This window comes from Osmerus mordax, chromosome 9, assembly GCF_038355195.1.
Source record: "Osmerus mordax isolate fOsmMor3 chromosome 9, fOsmMor3.pri, whole genome shotgun sequence".
Taxonomy (NCBI): Eukaryota; Metazoa; Chordata; class Actinopteri; order Osmeriformes; family Osmeridae; genus Osmerus; species Osmerus mordax.
The window spans coordinates 8,219,063-8,235,925 of NC_090058.1; the positions used below are offsets into that span (position 1 = coordinate 8,219,063).

Below are 16,863 nucleotides of genomic sequence, written 5' to 3' on the forward strand. Positions count from 1 at the left end.
AAGAACTCGGAATACATACATACACAACTAGCAGTCACAGGAGAGACTAGGTAGGAGAGATCCTGCTAATGGTGCACTTAAGTGTCCTCACAGGCAGCGGGGAGGAGAAGGACTTTGTTGACAGCCAGGAAGCCCGGTCTCTGGTCGTGGCCCACCTGCTTGCAGGTATGGAGACTCATTCTGTTGAACGAGCCACGCTAGAATTGTTGTCAGTAGCTTAAATAAGTGTCATTAGAGATGCACCCTTGTGTCTGCTTGGCCTCCTCTGCCTCGTCACAACACACACATACAATGGTGTGCACACACACACAGGCTCATGCACACACGCACATATTCACCTGGATATTTCGGGTTACGTTTTGAGACTAAATGCTTTGTTTATACCAAACACATAGGAGCCCATGTGTAACAATGTGAAAACACACAAAAGGTCAAGTTCCAGAGCAAACGCCGCCAAAAGCCAAAGCTTATCACCTAGGAGCACAGCACCATCTCATGGACTTATGCAGAAATTCAAGTACTAATGAGAAGTAGAGAGCTGCAAACTTCATTAAATCTAATCACAATCCACACAGGATGTGGAATATGCTTGTTAAACTAACGTCTATGCCACATGATTACACAGTTTCTGCGGTGGAACACTTAAAATGCCGAACTAACTCAGAGTGCCGCATGATCAGACACATTATCAAGATACAGAAGCCTTTAGACAGCCAGGGGTATGTGTACCAACTTGATGATGCCATGAATGATTCCCATTCCTGCATCAAGTGAGATGAGAGTGCACGCTCACTTGGTGGAACCTTTCCAGAGATGAGACTACTACTGTGACTGGAATTATTCAAGTTCTTTGACAAGGGCCGCAAACTTGAGTACAGATTGCTTGCAGCCTTGATAAGAGTCAGGCTGATTTCACTTTCTTGACTCATAACGTTGCCGTGTGTGTGCAATCACATGTAGGTGAGCGGGCATGCTTCATAAAACACCACATGCCTGACACGTAAGTATGTATGGTTGAAATGCATTTATGAGGCCAATCCCAGCACAAGTGTACCACCTCTATCCCCATAACAATAAATCAAGCTACATGCCAGTCTGCCGTCTGCCCAGCCCCAACATCAGTCCCCCCAGGGCAGGATAACAGCCATCATCTGCTGCTCTCCATCCAGCACAACAGGCTTAGTTCCTGATGCATGAGGCATTTAGGCACCGTGCCGCTAACTGGGATGGGATGCTATTAGCATCAGTCACAAAGGAGCTTCATCAAGATGTCTCCCCATGGACACAGGTGACCCGTGTGTGTTCCCTGGGAGGAAGCATGTAGAATCAACACTGATGAAACCTCACGCTGTTCTCTCACACTCATTCTCTCTCCCTCCCTCCCTCCCTCTCTCCCTCTCTCCCTCCTCTCTTCTTGCTGTGGATGATGTTGGGCAGTGCAGCACCATTCCCCCCCTATCCAAAGAGCAACCTCTATATGCTTCCCCAAAGGTGCGTGTGTGTTCCCTCATACATATGAGTTAATGCCCCCGCAACAGGTGTGTGTATGTCTGTGAGAGTTTTGTGCCTGTGTGTGGTCCCAACTCCCTGGCCTTATCTTGCCTCAGCATTGGATGGTGCCGGAAGATAACCCCCATCTGTCTTCATGACTGTCTCTTCCTGCCTTTATTACCCCAGGAGAGCTTCACTGCAGCATCCTTCCCCATTCCCTTCATCCAGAAAAATACATATTTGTTCTCGTCATTGCCAGGCCGGATGCAGTGGCACACACACAGTGTTGGTGAGTGGCTTAGCCCAGCCTGGTAAATGTTCTGTCGTGGGGCCATGTGAGGGAGTGGGCGTCCGAGGCGAAGAGAGGACCTTTGAGAGGAGGATGGAGATAAATACCTGTGCCAGGATGTTTTCAAAATATATACAAGTATGAAATACGGTCTAATTAGTATTGCACCATGTTTTAAAAGGTTTTACATCCAAATGACTGTATGCAACTGAATCAAGCATAGGTGCCGGTTCACTTTAAAGGCAGGAAGGATTTGGTTTATAACCCAACTATTGACAGCACAATTTACCATATCCCAGGGGTGGGCTTTGGTTAAGGCAAACATGGCATGACAGTGCATTTCAATGGAATTGTGACTCACCAGCCGTGACACAGAATTCACACAGTTCCCCTCTCTGCACCCCCACCCCGTGTTCTGCCTCCTCATCTTGTTAGGTACTGATAAACCTCACTGCACCACCTCACACAAGTTATCTCTCTGACAGCTTCCCTCTATCTTACTCCCCTTATCTCTCTCTCTCTCTCTCTCTCTCTCTCTCTCTCTCTCTCTCTCTCTCTCTCTCTCTCTCTCTCTCTCGCACACACGCGCACACACATGTGCGCCGAGTCATAGAGTTGAGTCCTCAGATGAGGTTACGCAGGCCAGGTCATGAGGTCATTTCCTGCCACCTCATCCTGTCAAAGGGACCAGGGATCAGAACAGGTGAGAGATATTACTCGGCAGGGTTGCTGACACACACACCAGAAGGTCACTTCACATTTCCTCTACCGCCCGCTTCATTGTTTGGTACACCGTAACTGTCTCTCTCTATGCATGCATGTGTGTATGGAAGAGAGAGAGAGAAAGACAGGGACAGGGTATCACTTTATAATAAGTCAACGCTTTTTGGCATTTACTAAGTGTTAACTAATAGTTAGTTAATTCTTTATAAAACATTTTGAAACATTAACAATACATTATTAAATAGTTAATAATCTTATTATTAAACACTATGTTGCTCATTAATAAACACTGTTAAATATTATTGATTTATTCATAATACAATTCATAAGGTGTTTGATAACTGCATTATCATACTTATATAGTTATAATTAATATATTAATATAGTTGCAAACCAGTAGTTTAAAAGGTGTTAGTGGTACATGAGCTGCTTTAGAAAGCATTAGCAAATGGTGAACAAACCATTTACATTACCTTTATAAAGAGAGAGAGAGAGACAACGGAAGAGAAAGAGACAGTTGGCCCTATCTTGCACCCAGCGCAATTGACTTTGTCAACGACGCAAGTATCATTCCTAGTTTGTTTACATTGTTTTTATTTATGGCGTGTTACATTTCTTCAATGATTATAAAAATATTTTCATGAGAAATCTCTCTATGTATGTGAACTTGATTTGTAACAATTGTGAGAATTTCCTCCCACGCCTGTTTAACCGAAGCTAATTTGGGTGGGTTTCTTCTCCCATCTCCATCAGAATCAGAATTCGGTTTATTCACCATGCAGCCTATGTTACACCAACACGGAATTTACTGTGACAGGAAGGTGCAAACAATAAACATATACGGGTCTTAAATTAAGTTAAAAAAAGTACAATAGTTAAACTAATTCTAAGAACTAAACAAGTTAAAAATATACAAATTTTAAAAATAAAATATATATAAAAATAAGAATACAAATTTGAATGAGGAGCATGAGCGGGCAATTTAGTGCAATGAGAAAACTGCTCTGCCTTTCCCATACAATGTCACTTCTCTATCTGTTATGGCCCTGACTACGTCGGTCTCCTCGGCTGTGAACCGCTCCTGGCGTGCGCCGTTATAATAGCAATCCGCCATGGAACAAGCGCTGCTCTTAAAGGGAATGTGAGATGACGGTTTATTGCACGTTACGCCCAAACCACACCCATTAGTAATGTAGCTACTTCGGACCAACCCATTTTAGATTTGCAGCAGGCGCAAAGTCATTTATCCTGCCGGCAAAATAGCAACCACGCCGGAGTCCCGCCCACAAAGTTACTTGCACTTTGCGTTTTGATACTTGCGTTTCAGATTGTTAAAATAGGGCCCAGTGTGTGTATGAGGGTTGTGGGTCTGTACTCAATGTGTGTCTCTGGCTCTGGCTGTTGGTTTAGACTGTTAAGGTTCTTCAAGAACAAAAATGAATAATTGATGTTTCATCTGAGAATAGAGGATCAGAGTAGAGGACTTCCCAGCAGTACAGTACACACATACAGTACAAAAACAAGGAGAGAGAGAGAGAGAGAGAGAGAGAGAGAGAGAGAGAGAGAGAGAGAGACAAGGAGACAGGGAGAGAGGGAAATACTGAACGGTCCACATCCATATTTTACATAACAGCACAGTTCGTCAAGACCTACATTACACCGTCAGACCCACATACAGTAACATCTAAACTAGAAACTTGGTAGCGTACCATGTGTGTAGCGGCTTTACTGTGCTTCTCGTCTCCTCCTCCTCTACTCAAGCTTCCACATCAGGGAGTCTATTCCAGCTGAGCCTGGGGATTCCTGGTGAGTCTTTCAGCCCTCATCTCCACAAATAAACACAGAATAATTACAAGAGCTCCAAAAGCAAAGCTTGGTAAACGGATATGAGGGGAGGGGGCCCAAAAAAACAAACAAAAACGTGTGTGTGATGAGCTTAAAGGTAAACATTTGAAAAAAGCGAAGGAACAAGGTCACCCCCAGTGTAACCAGTGCCCTCCAGTCAACAGAGTGCTCCTAGAGAATGGGACAGGTTCAAACCCTTGTCGCCGGTAATAAACTTGCATTAACCTAGCAGAAGCACTGAGCAAATGAACTCAATCTGAAATGCAAGCCTCGTGTTAGGTCGTCATCAAACCCCCTAGGTCACCCCACCACTTCTTTTACACTGACTAACAAGCACCAGTCTCATCCCTCATTTGTCCTGGAGCAATGGTCTGGGACACAACAATCCATGTAACCATGCCTCCAACATCCCTCTATGTGAAAGCATGATACAGTACCACAGCCAATAGAATATCTGCAAATAGATGGATATTTCCATGCTTTCAAATGACTATAGACTTTTGATATGGACGCACGTGCAGTAATGTAGTTCACACAAAAGCTAAACCTCAGGACGAGAGACTGGGGAGAGCCATATCACATCATCCACTTAAGGTCATGGGTAAAAACTCTACCATGTTAATATGATCTTATAGTTGGTGTATGTTTTTTTAAAATATCTCCTTTAATTGAGGCAGTACGCCAGTCCTAATATTTCTTATTCCAGCATAGCTCAAGCTGCTCCTGTGGATGAGTATATAGGCCAGAGACGACCAGGGCCCATTGGCTCTTCTCAGATTCAACAGCTTTTCTTTCATCATCTGCTGATGATATGGACTTTATGGAAAACATAATTTTTCAATAATCTCTGCATTTTTCCCCTTATCTCTGCATCCAACAAACAGAATGCAGTCTGTCGGTTTTGTCTATGTAGTACAACAGTACTGTGGATCCAAAGTGCAATCACCCAGCACCCCCAAATTATGGATCTTACACAGGAGTCAAATAGCGGTGTAACCAATCCCTGTCAACAACAGCTAACTCTCCAACCAATCACCTCTGTCCCCTGGGTAGTCAAGCCAGGGGACAGAGGTGCCAGTAAATAATATCCCAGCCAGCTAACAGCAGATAACAACATTATTCACTAAAAGCTACTTTATTGCCATCACATAAATTAAGTAAAACATAGCTGAAGTGAGGACTATATTTAAACATAAAATGGTGTTGGTAATGAGACGCCAACATGGCAGTTTCCTGAAAACCACAAAACACAAAGAGAACATTTCTGTTTGATGCTGCTCTGTTGTCTGTATGGTCGTTGTTATCTCTCCTGTTCTCATTGCCCCAGGCAACAAACCACACACATGAATGATGACACTAACCACAAAAAAAACGCAGATTGTATATGTCTTGTAAAACATTGTCCTTTTCATATTTGAAAACAGGTTGACTTGCAGATTAGTCTGAAATTACCCTGTCATATTACCTAGAGACAAACACCCCAGCACACACATTTGAACACATTAAACTAATTTGATTAAGTAAAAGTTCCCTAGCAAACGTTCCACTTTCAAACCGGGGAATTTGGGACTACTTTATGAGTGTGTGTTTATATGTGTGTGAGAAACAGAGAGAGAGGCAGAGCAAGAGAGAGGAAGAGTGAGAGAGATATATCAAAAGGATGAGTTAGACCACTCTCAAACAGGTGGAGATCAATTAGACCAGCAGGGGTGTCAGGAGAGAGGGGTTGTTCAACGCGCACCGTCCATTCAACATGGCTGCCACAATGATAATGAGGAGAGCAATGAATGGTGACACTCGGAGTAATTGCTGCGTTGGCAGAAAACCACAGTGAACTCTCCACGCGTTGCCAACAACAAATGGATGGGCTGCAGGAGAGCCTGAGAGAGATGGAGAAAAGAGGAAAAAGATAGAGAGAGATGTTCCCTACATTGCAACTGAAACTCTCATCTTACACATTCCATACCTTCAGCAAGCATACTTCTCAAGAAGTAAGAAGCTCCAAGAGTAAAGTATAGTCTAATTAGCCTGTACCTTTTTTTCCTGAGACCCTGCTGGGAGCTATGGGAGTCTGACAACTTGGCATGTTCCTCTGTACTACTTAGATGTGCCAAGATGCCCACGTCAGTAAAATCAATATGCATGGTCGGCCTCAACCGGCAAAGATAGAAGAACTGTGCAGAATTACCATGGGAAGCAGAAATAGGGCCTTAAAAGGAGAAGACAGAAGAGAGAGATAAAGAGAGTCAGAGAGAGAAAGAGAGAGAGAGAGAGAGAGAGAGAGAGAGAGAGAGAGAGAGAGAGAGACCGAGATAGAAATAGAGTCCAAGATAGAAAGTTAGTGAGGGGGAGATGAAAGAGGGAGAGGGGAGAAACATAATACAATACCAAGTGAGAGGGAGGGAGATTGGGGGTCTTGTTTTGACCCTCCTTCAGGCCTCCTGCCCAACTGGGCCTAAGTAATGAGCTGGGCTGCCGGCCAGCACATACACACACCCACCCACCCACATGCACACACATGCAAACACAGTTGTTTGCAGATGCTGGAACGCATGGGGTATGTCTGTGAAGTGTGATCTCACTTACAAAGAGGAGTGTGTGCATTGTGGTCGCGCCAAATGAACAGAGGCCGTGTTGATTCAGAGGAAGCATCAGAATGCTGGACTACAGTGCAGAGCGCATCAACTGCTAGGAAGGTTCTGACTTGAACAATGCTTTTGTTTGATTTGTATTTTTACTTCAGAGAAGACCGGCAATTGCCTTTGTCAGACATCAAAAAAATAAAAATATAAAGTTATACAGGGTGTTAAATGACTGTCAAACTATCAAACTTTGGACCATTAGTTTCATTCGCATTGCTTAGACAACACACTCTCATGAAATCCCCTTTACACATTGTGTTTACGCTTCTTTGTTTGGAAGTCTTTTCTAGCCTTCTCAGAAACACCCGTCAACAGACTTCAGGCTTCACAATCACCCTCCTCTCTCAACTAGCAACCCCCAATTTTGCCTTAAAATGACATTGAGGCTGTCAGTTCTATGTGTGAAGTTCAGTCAGTTCTAATATGTGAAGACTTCTGCTTCTCTCCTCACACTTACAACAGTCCTTTAGGCCATTGTCTCTGTCTGTCTTTCTGTATCACACCCCCACACACACCCCTCTCCCCTCCCCTGTCTATTTCTCACTTTCACTGCCTCCCACAATCTCTCATTTCTCTCTCATCCTCAACCCCCCCCCCCCCTCCCCGCCCCCCCACCCCCACTCTCCTCTCTAGACAAACAGTCAAGTCATCCATACTCGCAGACTCATGCATGGAGTGATGAGGGACTCCATTGTGCTCCTTTCTTCCCTGCTACAGGCTTCTCCACTGTAATGAGAGATTGCAGATAGCCCTGTGGTCTGAGAACTAAGTAGAAGGATGGAGCTCATAGGATGAGAGTAAAAACCCCAACAGACCGTATATCTGTCACATTAGCAGGACCATTAGGATAGTTGCCACCCCAGCTATGATGATTGCAAGACCCATTGACTGATTGGAAAGCTGCCTCTGCTATCACACTGTCTGTCTGTCTGTCTGTCTGTCTGTATGTCTCTGTCTGTCTGTATGTATGACTCTGTCTGTCTGTCTGTCTGTCTGTCTGAGTTTGTACACATGTGCATGTCCAGCAGAACAACAGCTCCCTAAACACAGTGCAACCTTCCACACAGAACAACAGCTCCCTGCCCACCATGCCAGCTTCCTTACACCTCAGTGGGCTCCCTTTCACCACCCCCCTCTTAACAGCGAGACTCAGCATTACATCAAAGCTCATTGGCAAATTATCTCAGTGACAAACAGAGACAACCCACTGGGCCACATTGCCATTTGGCCCACTCCGCTGTCAATCAATGCTGGGACAGGGTTCCCGTGGAGACGCTTTCCGTTTCATTTGTCCACATGACTGACACACAGGGCACACCTTAGGGTGCCTATTGTGCATACAGATGAGGCACACATTGGTTTATAAAACGCACAGCTGAAATGGCAGACGAAGCCTGTGGTAATGCACCATTGTTGAGTCGATTAGAACTGGATCTTAATTGCTCTCTGTTAAATAGAGACACTTTACACAAAAGTCAAATTAACTACTATGTTACTACATAGCAAAAGCTGTCGTAAAAACATTCTAGTTTCCGAGGGGCCGCTATGGGGTTACACTTTATTAAGGTTTAGCAGTACAAGTTTTTATTACACAAGTGAAAATTGGTGTGGGGGAAGTTTGGCTTTCCAGGGTTAGGTGGATGTTAACATTGAGGGGGTGGAGGGGTGGGAGGGATGGTGGAGTGGTGGGTGCTCAGCTGTGCTGTGCTGTGGAGCAGGAGGCAGACACATGCTCTGTGGAATTATAACTACAGGCCTTTAACAGGCTGAAGGCCAGAGATAGCCTACAGCAGCTCTCATTATGAACTTGGCTGCAGCAGCGAATTAGGGTAGAGTGGGCAAGTGAGAGAGAGAAAGGGAGTGAGAGAGAGAGAGAGAGAGAGAGAGGGAGGGAGGGAGGGAGCAAGAAAGGGTGGGATTAAGAGTGAGAGACAGAGAGAGAAGAGAGAGGTCTCCATTTCTCCCTCCCTGTCCCTCTCTCTCTCCCTCTCTCTCGGAGACAGCATGGTGAACATACAGAGTGGACAGGCCTCTGAAGGACATCAGTAGCAGACAAGTTCTCTCAGAGTCATGCTTTGTCACTGATTGCCATCTAGAGCCTTGGAGGGCAATAATAATGCATGCAATACGTGCTTGTGCTATGTGCGTTTGAGAAAGAAAACTGAACAACATGAAAGACAATGGCCATTGTAACAACTGCTGATTCACTCGTGTGTCACTGGGATTTATTGTGGGGGTCGATGTGACAGAGAGAACGTGATGTAATAAGATCTAGCACTACAGGCCTGCACATTATCTAGAGTAGTCCCCAGTATATTACCTGGAGAGTGAACACATGGAGTGGATGATATTCTGTAACCAGCGTGGATGGTGCTTGTCATGGAGGTATACGGGGGCTGGATGGTGCCTCATCCCCCAAGGAGTGCAGTTCTCCCTGGGATGAGGTACAGCCTTTACCTGGCCCGATTCTGCCAATGGGAGATGAGCCAAAGCCTGCCTAGCTGAGAGTCCTCAAAGCAAAAATGCAATATTCTGTTGTGAACCATCTTTCTCCTTACTCTCTGTCACCCTCCCTCTCTTCTCCTCTTTTTCCCTCATTCACCCCATCCTGTATGTCCTGCGCTGGCTTTTTACCACCAAATTGAGCCCATTCAGCCATTATGCAAGACAGCAGCAAAGCTTTAGGAGATCCCAAAGGGGTTGATCTTATCCTCTTTTATCAATCTGTCCACATCTTCCCAACTAGGTTGAATATATGAAGGCTGAGACAACAACATTGCAAAATATTTGATTTCAGGGGACCAGCCACAACTTGTTACCCATAGCAATAGAACCTTAAATGAGCGAAAAGTTAAAAGATAGGTTAGCACTAACTGTCTCTCCATTTAACAAAAACAATATGAAAATCCAAGTTATCACCAAATATGTTATATAAATATCTGTAATCATTATTTGCTTGTAGTAGGTACACTCAGTATGCAGACACCTGCTTGCTAAACCTCTCCTTACAAAATCATGGGCATTTATGGAGTTGGTTTCCACTTTCCACTTTTCTAGAACTGCCCTCCATTTTCTGGGAAGACTTTTATGGACATTAGAACATAAATGTGAAATTTGCTTTCATTCAGCCACAAGAACATTTGGAAAGTTAAGCACAAATGTTGGGTCAGTTGATCTGGCGTAAAAATATTTTACATGGCAAAGTATTTCGGTCAGGGATGTGTGCAGGCCAGTCAAGCTTTTCCACAACAAACAAAACAGCCCTCGCTTTGTTTGTGGGGGCATTATCAAGATGAATAAGGACAGGGCCTTTCCCCAAATTTGTTGCCACAAAATTTGAAGCACAGAAAAGTGTAGAATACAATTTTATGCTTTCTTATTTTTATTTCCAGTAGTAGAACTAAGGCCTGTAACCCTAAACTATGAAAAACATCCCCCATTGTTACTTAGTTTGGAGCTTTATTAATCACCATGGAGAAATTAGTTCAGACTGTCATGATGCTTCGCATAGACAACACTTAATACACAAAAACTCAAAATTCATAAGATATATGGTGGGGGGAAAAAAGAAACAAATTGTATTTGTTACATAAGAGAATTTCCTCAGGCACCAAAGTACACTTGTAAGGGTTTGTGGAACACCTGATTGTCCTTAAAGGCCGCCCAAGGGGCAACCCGGTGTCCATGTGAAATTCCTTAAAAAATATGCAAAGGCTCATGGGTAATCAACTGACATGTTTCATCCATCATGTATTGATCCTAGTCTAACAGCAGGTAGTGTCGATCTACTGAGAGTGCTTGACAGTAAAGTGGATGCTCTGCCAAGCCTATCATCATAAAGAGCATCCCTGCAGCTCACAAACACCTCCTGAAATGTATAAGAAGCTTAGAGAGGATTTATCTATTTCCTTCACAATAGTCTACCTCCACTATGACAGTTAAAGACTCAATATCGTTCTGCTCAGATACAAGTAGTGGGCTGTCAAACATCTTTGTAGAAGTGCAGCTTTGCAGGTGTCTATTGGTTGTAAGAGCAGGACTGTTCAGCTGACGTCGAGGTTCATCTGACAATGATAGAGTGTGATGGAAAGGGGTCACACCTCACTGTGAAGGGGGCTTTGATTGACACAAGACATATATAATCACCCAGGCAGTGATGTTGCTGAGATAACAGAAAAGTAAGAAGAAAAGAAAATCTTCTTTTCTTCTTAATCATGAGAGTTCATTTGAAAGTGACCTCAAATGAACTCTCATGATTCTCTCTCTGCCTCTCTCTCTCTCCCTCTTCTCTCTTCACCTCTCTGTCCTCTCTTCCCTATCCCCCGCTTCTCCTCGTTCTCTCCCTCCCTCTAATATCTTCTTCCATCCTCCTCCTGTCCACCCAGCTTTTGCTCCTTCCTCCGTCCAACCAGCCCTCCTCTGCCCTCACTGTTCAGGTGGTAAGGGTAGCGAGGGGGTGGAGAGTGGAGCTGACAGGAAGGTAACAGGCCTTGAGAAATTGGATTGGGGTGGTGGTGCAGAGGGGGTGGTGGTGCAAAGGTTTGGGGGCTCAGGGAACACCAGTGAAGGGACACCCAAAACTAATTGAGGCAGAGGATCCAGAAACGCAAAACAATCACGTCGCTCCAAACCCAATGTCCCAAGGTGCCTCTGTAGACTATGCCATTGTGGATAAAAATATTTACGTATGAACTTTTGTTCTAACAAAAACAATGTCGATAGCAGTAAGCTTGCCTTGTGAAATGATTGGGGTTGCAATCGGACATCCATATCCCAATATCAGCATTAAAGCTGAGACAGTTCAAAGGGCTGTGAGTAAATTCAAATTAAAGGATAGGAGCCGGGATTGCAGACTTACATAAATTAGGCATGGTAATGAAAAATGGTGATACAATGGTGAAATATTCACACGCTAATTAAAAGCTATTAATAGGCAAAGCGTTGAGTCTGTGCAGTCCTTGGGTGTGCACACACATACACACACTGTTCCCCAGGTCTCTCAGTATGGGGGGAGACCTGGAGAACACAGATGACAGACAGAACGTAAGCTACTGACATGAAGCTCATCTCCTTGGTCATTTGAGGTTGTATGAGTGCACTGCAACCTCTGGAAATCAGACATGTGTGTTTGTGTGTCCTGTGTGTATGTCTCAGAGAGTCAGAAAGACTGAGGTAGTGTGTGTTGGTTATGATATAGTCATACGTATGTCCAGAAGAGGGAGCCACTCACTCAACTCAAATGAAGAGGGGACACACACTTCAACATTCATCCAGATATCCTTCTCCAAAGTGTAACTCTTCACACAAAGAAATCACAATACAACCAGTATTAAACAATATCAACAAGTTTCCTGTTATGATTCTGGGGATTTGGGCCTCTGTTTACCAAAGTAAATTCAGTGATGCTCTTGTTGATTGGAACTGACAGCGGGCACGATATAGTCTTAACCTCCGCTGACATCACCGGCTCAGTCACCATAGAAACAAGATGCCACCACAATTATTATATATTCGCAAATTCTCAGGGTTTCCAAACTCCCCTTGTGGCAAACATCAACTGTACCACACTGCTGAAGTCATAAACAAAAACACTGCCACAATTGTAGTCTGGGAGCTAATGACTTGGTAGCGGGTGTGGCGGGGTGTATATTTTTGTGAAATAAGCTGCATGACTGTTGTTTGTTTGTCTCAGAATAGGATAACTGGGATGACAAGCACAGTTCCATGCACTTAACTTCTAACAAACAAAGCAAGCAAATATGTTGTCTCTCAAAGTACAAAGACAGATAGATGGTTTGTATGAAACTGTCTGCAGGTGAACAAATTCATGTTTACGTGTGTACCAGGAGTTACGTGAATGCATGATGTCATAAGTTCAAGTCACTGTCCACTCTGCAACATAGTTACAGAAAACAAAGCTTGTTCAATGCTGAACACAAGCCTGGGCTTGCTTTTGGTGACTTACAGTAGCTATAGTGATAACATAAACAATGGCCAGACTCCATCTCTGACTGCTGTGTTTACTACAGTATACATCCGTGAGAGTGTCGAAGAGTATTCTAACTACCTGGTTAAGTTCCTCTTCTCCCACCCTATCGACAGTCCCACAGGTCAAACAAATAGACAGGTTGTCAGGCTAAGTGTGTCTCTACACACATTATCCAGTCCACTATATAAAGGTGTGTAAGGACTCAGGACAACATTCAGCCAGACAGCTTGTCTCCTTACACACTACTGAACCAACCAGAGGGTGAGGATGATTTTATAAGTACCCCGTAAATAAAAATAATAATACTATTTATGTCCTCTCTTCTCCAACACAGTCTACCTGACAGGCTGCATTCATCATGAGTTCATCCATCTGCATTGAATTGGCGTCCACCTGCTCAGTGTGCACCGAGCACTATGACGCGGCATGCTGCCGGCCCAAGGTGTTGCGATGCGGCCACACCTTCTGTCTCCGCTGCTTGGGGGAGATAGCAAGGCTGGCGAGGGGGCCGCCAGAGGACCAGGAAACCCCCCGGAGTGTGGCGCTGCCCCTGCCTTGCCCCTCGTGTAGACAGTTGACCGTGATCGGGCAACAGGGAGTGACCCAGCTGATTGATAATTTTGCCCTCCTCGGATTGGCGTCGAGAGATGGAGAGGTGTCTAAAGTGGATGTTTACTGCGCGAGGCATGGCGATGAGAAGCTCAAGTTCTTCTGTATGATCTGTCACAGGTACTGTACACGAGGGTACACATATACATGAATGTTTTTAGACACATCTATCTACACATCAATGCAAAGGTATGTACACACCAATGCCAAAACACAGGTATGAACTGTACACACACACACACTGTATACACACATATACACACACACACTTGAAATTTTAGAGGTGTGCCTAGCTAAACTTGCCTTGAAAACAGAGATTGCACTTTTGGGACTAATCCATTGGTTTTCAATTGTGCCTGACAAGCTTAATCAAACTCACCAAGTATTTGAAATACAAATGTGAGTCAGGTCAGGTCTTGCCCTTTCTCTCTTTTTCTGATACTATCTTTGTTTTTCTGTCTCTCTTTCACTGGAGGAGGTAGGGAAAGAGAGTGGGGGGGGGGGGGGGGGGGCTTTCAGTTGAAATTCGATACTTACTAGTTGAGACCCCCTGTGTCTGTTGTTTTGCCAGTACACAAGTGTGGTGTTTATGTAAGGGATAATGCCCGACGAGGTGTCCAATATCACCTGATAATGGACGATGCGGAGGCGTGAACCGTCCGACGCGCAGCGCAGGACGGTTGCTTCCGTGGAGGCCATTATGTAAGGGATAATGCCCGACGAAGTTTCCAATATCACCTGATAATGTACGATGCGGAGGCGTGAACCGTCCGACGCGCAGTGGAGGCAGCTATTTCAGCTATCGAGCCATGTCATTGTCCCCAAATAAAATCAAGATTTTTAAGAAGAAAATAATCGGCCATGTGTCGAGTTGGGGCTACTATCGTGTTGGCCGCAGCCTGTCTGAAGTAGATTGACTAGCGAGGTGAATAGCGAATGGGATGTGAGATGAGCGGTTACTTGACACTGACATAGTAGATTCAGAAAAGTAACATTTTTCAAATAGGTTAAATAATATAATAATATTCAAGTCACTCATTGTTGTAAATACAAGTTAGCTTGTTAAAGTCTTTCACAATTGTAAATGGAGGCTTTGACTCCGTCACTGTTGTTATGGTTACTTATTTCAGATACTTTGTACAGGCTCATATACTATGTAGCCAGCGGAATAATTTAGGACGGTGAAAAGACAGTTTTGCTGCAATTACGTAGTAGGTGTCCGTTATCACCCGATAATGGACACCCCTGCAGCCAATCAGAATCGAGTATTCACCCAGACCATGGCATAATACTTCTTATACCATGGTCTGGGTCAATACTCGATTCTTTCGAATTCTCGGTTACTTACTTTACAACTATTGCCAATAGTTGTAAAGTAGTATCTAGCTAGCACTACACTATTACTTTAGAAAATCACTTATTGGGAAAGAACTGACTTTCTCTGACGAAAGTGCAGACACACACACACCCACACACACTTCAGAGCCTGAAGCCTGAGATCTGAGCAGGAGTGAGAAAGAAACTCTTTCTAATCAGCCTGTGTGCTGTATTCCCAGAGAAAAAGAGAGAGACTCACTTGTCCACTCATCTATATTCATAAGCAATTGTTATGATAAACGTCCACTCCGTCAGCCACAGATGCCAAATAAATAATGCACCATATTTATACTTTCATATTGTCACCTGTTTTAACAAATGACAATAGCTATCCAACCCCTAGAGAATTACTGTTATTGCTCGCCCTAGATTCAGAAAACATACGTTCATTCATTCTAAAGCTTTCATCAAAATGTGCAAAAATAAATAGTCAGGCACCATAGCTCTGCTCTGGACTACATCCTATGTGAGCTTTTCATTTTCAAATGGTTCAAAGCTTCCAAGTGGTCTCCCTTCACTCTCTGTCTATTTATTTCCTTCTCTCTCCCTCTCTCATGCTCGCTCTCTCTCTGTCTTTCTGTCTCCCTCCCTCCCTTCTCTCCTCTCTCTCTCTTCTGCTCTCTCTCTCATCAAGGTTGCTGTGCCCTTGCTGTGCTCTCCACCATATGTCCCATGCCCCCGCCCACATGGTGGAAAACGTCCAATCCGCCGCCGCTCTCTTCCGCGCCAGGCTCCGCTCGGCTTTACGTTACTGCAGGGAGAAGACCGTCGTCCTGGATGAGACCATACGAGACCTGCTGGCCGAGAGGCGCCAACTGCGGACCCTGCGTCTGTCCCTGGACCCTCTGGTGAGGGACACAAGTGACGTGGAGCTCCTGTCCCAGAGAGAGACACTGAGGGGACTGGAGGAGGCTGGTCGCATGAGAAGAGGAACCATGAAGACCTCTCCACCATGTCCTCCTGTCCCACAAACAGAGGAATCTGGTTCTCATAGTCCAGTCGAATTGAGGGATGGAGCGTCTTCGTGTGGCACTGGGATCGAGAATCGCTGTGACACTCTGAGTACCAGTTTGGGAGAACAGGAAGCAATGGGGGGAGAGGTTCAGAGACCCGGTGGCGGTGAGAGAGATGGTTCTGTGTCTTTCTCTGTGGGGGTAGCTGCTTGTAGTGACGGTACGATATTTGTCACCGAAGCCGGGAGGCAGGGAGTGAGGGTGAGGGTGCTAGATTCACAAGGGAACCAGAGAGGATTATTTGAGAGCACGGATGAGGGATCAAACTTCGGGTCGTCTGAGGGGTCAGTAGGCACACCCGCAGGCGTAGCGGTCTCAAGTCGAGGGTACCTGGTTGTCCTGGCATTACCCGAGCAGAAATGCGTGTCGGTTCATGCCCGTGATGGCACAAAGCTGTTCATCCTCCGGTCAGGTTGGCAGAGGCCGTTTGGGGTTGCTTTCAACGTGGCTGGCCAGATGACCGTCACTGACCACTGTGAGGAGGGAGGAGTGACCGTCCTGACCTTAGACTGGACCACAGGGACTGTGCTACAGCTTCAAACCCTTGTTGGGGGTCTCAGGTGGCCCAGTCTGGTGGCCTGTGACCAGAAGTATAGGGTGGCAGTGTCCACTGAAGACTCTGTACACCTCTATGACAGCTCTGGCTGCCTTTTATGGAGAAGGGGGCTGGCGCAGAGGGTTGTCCAGCCAATGGGCATTGCCATAGATGACAGGGGAAATGTGGTCATAGCCAATCAAGGCTCAGGTGAGATCGTTGTTCTTGGAGGTGATGGGGAGTGGTTGAAGTGTGTTGCTACGGGACTAGTAGCACAGCAAGGACTAGCACTGATCAGAGGTGAGGTGCTTGTCATAACTAACAAACAGAGCAACAATAATCTTATTACG

The 16,863-nt window shown here is 45.1% G+C and overlaps 1 protein-coding gene across 1 annotated transcript in view; it reads right to left on the bottom strand.

Annotated features, from left to right (window-relative positions):
• dlgap2a (discs, large (Drosophila) homolog-associated protein 2a) overlaps nt 1–16,863 on the bottom strand; it is a 127,953-nt gene that overhangs the window by 101,302 nt on the left and 9,788 nt on the right. The gene's annotated exons all lie outside the window — the stretch shown is intronic.